This window comes from Camellia sinensis, chromosome 8 (assembly GCF_055761805.1).
Source record: "Camellia sinensis isolate YWXY chromosome 8, ASM5576180v1, whole genome shotgun sequence".
Taxonomy (NCBI): Eukaryota; Viridiplantae; Streptophyta; class Magnoliopsida; order Ericales; family Theaceae; genus Camellia; species Camellia sinensis.
The window spans coordinates 102,828,203-102,835,407 of NC_138968.1; positions in this window are offsets into that span (position 1 = coordinate 102,828,203).

The following is a 7,205-nucleotide window of genomic DNA, read 5'->3' on the forward strand; positions in this document are numbered from 1 at the left end:
GTTTACTTAACTTTTCTCATGCATTAGGGCTTAGACAATCGGACACTTATTCGAACCATCTTGCATGATGGCAGATATGTAATTATGGTGTTTACTTGCCATTTCTCTTGCATTGGGATTTAAACCCTCGGACACTTATTCGAACCCGCTTGCATTATGGCAGACATGTAATTATGGTGTTTACTTGCCAGTTCCAATGCATTTGGGTTTTAACAATCGGACACTAATTCGGACCCCTTGCATGATGGCAGATATGTAATTATGGTGTTAACTTGCCATTTCTCATGCGGGTTTAAAATCTCGGACACTTATTCGGACCCTCTTGCATGATCGCAGATATGTAATTATGATGTTTACTTTCCATTTCTCATGCGTTAGGTTTGTACAGTTGGACACTTATTCGGACCCTCTTGCATTATGGCAGATATGTAATTATGGTGTTTACTTGCCATTTCTCATGCATTAGCGTTTGAACACTCGTACACTTATTCAGATCCTCTTGCCTGATGGCAGATACGTAATTATGGTGTTTACTAGCCATTTCACGTACATTGGGTTTCAAACACTCGGTCCCTCATTCAGACCCTCTTGCGTGATAGCAGATATGTAACTATGGGGTTTACTTGCCATTTCTTATTCATTTGGGTTTAAACACTCCAACACTTAATCAGACCCTCTTGCATGATGGCAGATATGTAATTATGATTGTTGCCTGCCATTTCTCATACATTAGGGTTTAAACACTTGGGCACTTATTCGGACTCGCTTGCATGATGGCAGATATGTAATTGTGGTATTTAGTTGCCATTTTTCATGCATTAGCGTTTGAACACTCGTACACTTATGCGGACCCTCTCGCATGATGGCAGATATGTAATTATGGTGTTTGCTTGCCGTTTCTCATGCATTAGGGTTTAAACACACGGACACGTATTTGGATCCTCTTACATAGTGGCAGATATTTAATTACGGTGTTTACTAGCCATTTGACATAATTTGGGTTCGAACACTCGGACCCTTATTCAGACCATCTTGCATGATTGTAGATATGTAATTATCGTGTTTACTTGCCGGTTCTCTCGCATTGGGGTTTAAACACTCGGACACTTATTCGGACCGTCTGTGATTATGGTGTTTACTTGCCATTTCTCATGCATTGGGGTTCGAACACGTGGATAACTATTCGGACCCTCTTGCATGATGGCAGATATGTAATTATGGTGTTTACTTGCCATTTCTCATGCATTAGGGTTTAAACTCTCGGACACTTATTCGGACTCTCTGGCATGATGGCAGATATGTAATTACGGTGTTTACATGCCATTTCTCGTGCATTAGGATTTGAAGACTCAGACAGGTATTCAGACCCTCATGCAAGATGGCTGATATGTAATTATGGTGTTTACTTTTCCATTTCTCATGCATTAGGTTTAAACACTTGGACACTTATTCAGACCCACTAGCATTATGGCAGATATGTAATTATGGTGTTTACTTGCCATTTCTCATGCATTAGCGTTTGAACACGCGGACACCTATTCTAACCCTCTTGCATGATGGCAAATATGTAATTATGGTGTTTACTTGCCGTTTCTCGTGCGTTAGGTTTTAAACAATCGGACACTTCTTCGGACCCTCTTGCATGATGGCAGATATGTAATTATGGTGTTTACTTGCCATTTCTCATGCATTAGGATTTAAACACACGGACACGTATTCGGATCATCTTGCATGATGGTAGATATGTAATTATGGTGTTCACTAGCTATTTCTCATACGTTGGGGTTCGAACACTCGGAAACTTAATCAGACCCTCATGCATGATGGCAGATATGTAATTATGATGTTTACTTGCCATTTCTCATGCGTTAGGTTTAAACACTTGGACACTTATTCGGACCCTCTTGCATTGTGGCAGATATGTAATTGTGGTGTTTACTTGCCATTTCTCATGCATTAGCGTTTGAACACTCGTACACTTATTCAGATCCTCTTGCGTGATGGCAGATATGTAATTATGGTGTTTACTAGCCATTTCACATACATTGGGTTTCGAACATGTGGTCCCTCATTCAGACCCTCTTGCATGATGGCAGATGTGTAATTATGGTGTTTACTTGCCATTTCTCATTCATTTGGGTTTAAACACTCCGACACATAATCAGAGCCTCCTGCATGATGGCAGATATGTAATTATGATGTTTACATGTCATTTCTCATACATTAGGGTTTAAACACTTGGACACTTATTCGAACCCGCTTGCATGATGGCAGATATGTAATTATGGTGTTTACTTGCCTTTTCTCGTGCATTACGGCTTAAACAATCGGACATTTATTCGAACCCTCTTGCATGATGGCAGATATGCAATTATGGTGTTTATTTGCCATTTCTCTTACATTGGGATTTTAACCCTCAGACACTTATTCGAACCCTCTTGCATGATGGCAGATATGTAATTATGGTGTTTACTTGCCATTTCTCATGCATTTGAGTTCTAACACTCGGACACTAATTCGGACCCCTTGCATGATGGCTGATATGTAATTATGGTGTTAACTTGCCATTTCTCATGCATTAGGGTTTAAACTCTCGGACACTTATTCGGACCCTCTGGCATGATGGTAGGTATGTAATTATGGTGTTTACTTGCCATTTCTCGTCCATTAGGATTTGAAGACCCGGGCTGATATTCAAACCCTCATGCAAGATGGCAGATATGTAATTATGGTGTTTATTTGCCGTTTCTCTTGCATTGGGGTTTAAACCCTCCGACACTTATTCTGACCCTCATGCATAATGGCTGATATGTAATTATGGTGTTTACTTGCCATTTCTCATCCATTAGGGTTCGAACAATCGGACACCTATTCGGACCCTCTTGCATGATGGCAGATATGTAATTATGGTGTTCACTTGCCGTTTCTCGGGCGTTAGATTTTAAACAATCGGACACTTCTTCGGACCCTCTTGCAAGATGGCAAATATGTAATTATGGTGTTTACTTGCCATTTCTCATGCATTAGGATTTAAACACACAGACACGTATTCGGATCACCTTGTATGATGGCATATATGTAATTACGGTGTTTACTAGCCATTTCTCATACATTAGGGTTCGAACACTCGGACACTTAATCAGACCCTCTTGCATGATGGCAGTTATGTAATTATGGTGTTTACCTGCCATTTCTCTTGCATTAGGGTTTAAACTCTCGGACACTTATTCGGACATTCTAGCATGATGGCAGATATGTAATTATGGTGTTTTTTTGGGTGGATAATAATTAATTATGGTGTTTACTTGCCATTTCTCTTGCAGTGGGGTTTAAACACTCGGACACTTACTCGGACCCTCTTGCGTGATGGCTGATATGTAATTATGGTGTTTACTTGCCATTTCTCGTGCATTAGGTTTTACACAATCGGACACTTATTCAGACCCTCTTGCATGATGGCAGATATGTAATTATGGTGTTTATTTGCCATTTCTCATGCATTTGGGTTTGAACACTCAGACACTTATTCGGACCTCTTGCATGATGGCAAATATGTAATTATGGTGTTTACTTGCCATTTCTCATGCATTAGGGTTCGTGCACTCGGACACCCATTCAGACCCTCTTGCATGATGGCAGATATGTGATTATGGTGTTTACTAGCCATTTCTCATACATTAGGGTTCGATCACTCGAACACTTATTCAGACCCTCTTGCATGATGAGAGATATGTAATTACGGGGTTTACTTTCCATTTCTCTTGCATTAGGGTTCGATCACTCAGACATTTATTCATACCCTCTTGCATGATGGCAGATATGAAATTATGGTGTTTAGTTGCCATTTCTCTTACATTAGGGTTTAAACTCTCGCACACTTATTCGGACACTCTGGCATGATGGCAGATATGTAATTATGGTGTTTACTTGCCATTTCTCTTGCATTAGCGTTCGAACACTTGTAAACTTATTCGAACCCTCTTGCATGATGGCAGATATGTAATTATGGTGTTTACTTGCCATTTCGCATACATTAGGGTTTAAACACACAGACACGTATTTGAATCCCCTTGCACGATGACAGATATGTAATTATGGTGTTTACTAGCCATTTCACATACATTAGGGCTCGAACACTCAGACACGTATTCTGTCCCTCTTGCATGATGCAGATATGTAATTATGGTGTTTACTTGCCATTTCTCATGTATTAGGGTTTAAAAACACCGACACGTATTCGGATCATCTTGCATGATGGCAGATATGTAATTATGGTGTTTACTTGTCATTTCTCATGCATTAGGGTTTAAACTCAGACACGTATTCTGACACTCTGGCTTGATTGCAGATAATTAATTATGGTGTTTACTTGTTATTTCTCATGCATTAGCGTTCGAACACTCGTACACTTATTCGAACCCTTTTGCACGATGGCAGATATGTAATTATGGTATTTATTTGCCATTTCGCATGCATTAGGGTTTAAACACACGGACACGTATTCGGATCCTCTTGCATGAGGGCGGATATGTAATTATGGTGTTTACTAGCTATTTCACATACATTAGTGTTCGAACACTCGGACCCGTATTTAGACCCTCATGCATGATGACAGATATGTAATTATGGTGTTTACTTGCCATTTCTCACGCATTAGGGTTTAAAAGCTCGGACACTTATTTGGACCCGCTTGCATGATGGAAAAAATGTAATTATGGTGTTTACTTGCCATTTCTCTTGCATTGGGGCTTAAACACTCGGACACTTATTCGGACCCTCGTGCATGATGGCAGATATGTAATTATGGTGTTTACTTGCCATTTCTCATGCATTAGGGTTCGAACACTCGGACACCTATTCGAACCCTCTTGCATGATAACAGATATGTAATTATGGTGTTTACTTGCCGTTTCTCGTGCTTTAAGGTTTTAACACTCGGACACATATTCGGACCCTCTTGCATGATGGCAAATATGTAGTTATGGTGTTTACTTGCCATTTCTCATGCATTAGCGTTCGAACACTCGGACACTTATTCGGACCCTCTTGCATGATGGCCGATATGTAATTGTGGTGTTTTTTTTGGGTGAATAAGACATAAATAAAAGACAAAAAATATACAAGATTACAAGGGCAATACCCCAGGTCCTAAATCAGCTATACAGCAAAACAGACACCATAAGGTGAAAATAGGGAAAATGAACATTGCGAAACCAAAAAGGTGAAACTATAGACATGACAAACCCACAGAACCACAAACCAGTAGCACCTAAGCCGAATGCACACAACCAGAGACGAAATAGCAAAACCAGCGCAGCAGTAGTTCTTGTGCAATCCAGAAACTAATGTAAGGGCATGTGGCCGAGACATATCTACAAAAGACCTAGTACATCCCACTAGGGTAGGCTTAACAAAATATTGTGCAATGTAAATTAAAAACAACAAAAAGGAAGACAGTAATATAAAGGAAGACAACTTGTAAACAACGAGGCGCATCCAGCAGCCATCGGCACTTGATAGCCACTTGTAACTCAAATGCAGCAGACCAAATTCCATATTATCAACCCAGCAGGTAGCAGCAGCTATCAGGTAAGCAGCAGCAAACACTAAAAGTAATTGTGGTGTTTACTTGCTATTTCTCATGCGTTAGGGGTTAAACACGCAGACACGTATTCGGTTTCTCTTGCATGATGGCAGATATGTAATTATGGTGTTTACTTGCCATTTCTCATACATTAGGGTTCGATCACTCGGACACTTTTTGAGACCCTCTTCCAGGATGGCAGATAAGTAATTATGGTGTTTACTTGTCATTTCTCATGCATTAGGGTTTAAACTCTCGGACACTTATTCGGACCCTCTAGCATGATGGCAGATATGTAATTATGGTGTTTACTTGCCATTTCTCATGCATTAGCGTTCGAACACTCGTGCACTAATTCGAACCCTCTTGCATGATGGCAGATATGTAATTATGGTGTTTACTTGTCATTTCGCATGCATTAGGGTTTAAGCACATGGACACGTATTCGGATCCGCTTGCATGATGGCAGATATGTAATTATGGTATTTACTCGCCATTTCACATACCTTAGGGCTCAAACACTCGGGCATTTATTCAGACCCTCTTGCATGATGGCAGATATGTAATTATGGTGTTTACTTGCCATTTCTCACGCATTACGGTCTAAACACTCGGACATTTATTCAGACCTTCTTGCATGATGGCAGATATGTAATTATGGTGTTTACCTGCCATTTCTTTTGCATTGGGGTTTAATCACTCGGACACTTATTCGGACACTCTTGCTTGATGGCAGATATGTAATTATGGTCTTTACTTACCATTTCTCATGCATTATTGTTCGAACACTCGGACACCTATTCGGACCCTCTTGCATGATGACAGATATGTAATTATGGGGTTTACTTGCCGTTTCTCGTGCATTATGGTTGAAACACTGGGACACTTGTTCGGACCCTCTCGCATGATGGCAGACATGTAATTATCGTGTTTACGTGCCATTTCTGATGCATTTGGGTTTAAGCACTCGGACACTTATTCAGACGCCCTTGCATGATGGCAGACATGTAATTATGGTGTTTACTAACGATTTCACATACATTAGGGTTCGAACACTCGCACACTTATTCGGACACTCTTGCATGATGGTAGATATGTAATTATGGTGTTTGCTTGGCATTTCTCATGTATTGGGGTTTAAACACTCGGACACTTATTCGGACCCTCTTGCATGGTGGTAGATATGTAGTTGTGGTGTTTCTTGCCATTTCTCATGCATTAGCGTTCGAACACTCGGACACTTATTTGGACCCTCTTCCATGATGGCAGATATGTAATTATGGTGTTTAGTTGTCATTTCTCATGCATTAGGGTTTAAACTCTCGGACACTTATTCGGACCCTCTGGCATGATGGCAGATATATAATTATGGTGTTCACTTGCCATTTCTAATGCATTAGCGTTCGAACACTCGTACACTTATTCGAACCCTCTCGCATGATGGAAGAAATGTAATTATGGTGTTTACTTGCCATTTCGCATGCATTAGGGTTTAAACACATCGACGTGTATTCGGATCCGCTTGCATGATGGTAGATATGTAATTATGGTATTTACAAGCCATTTAACATACATTAGGGCTCGAACACTCGGACATTTTTTCAGACCTTCTTGCATGATG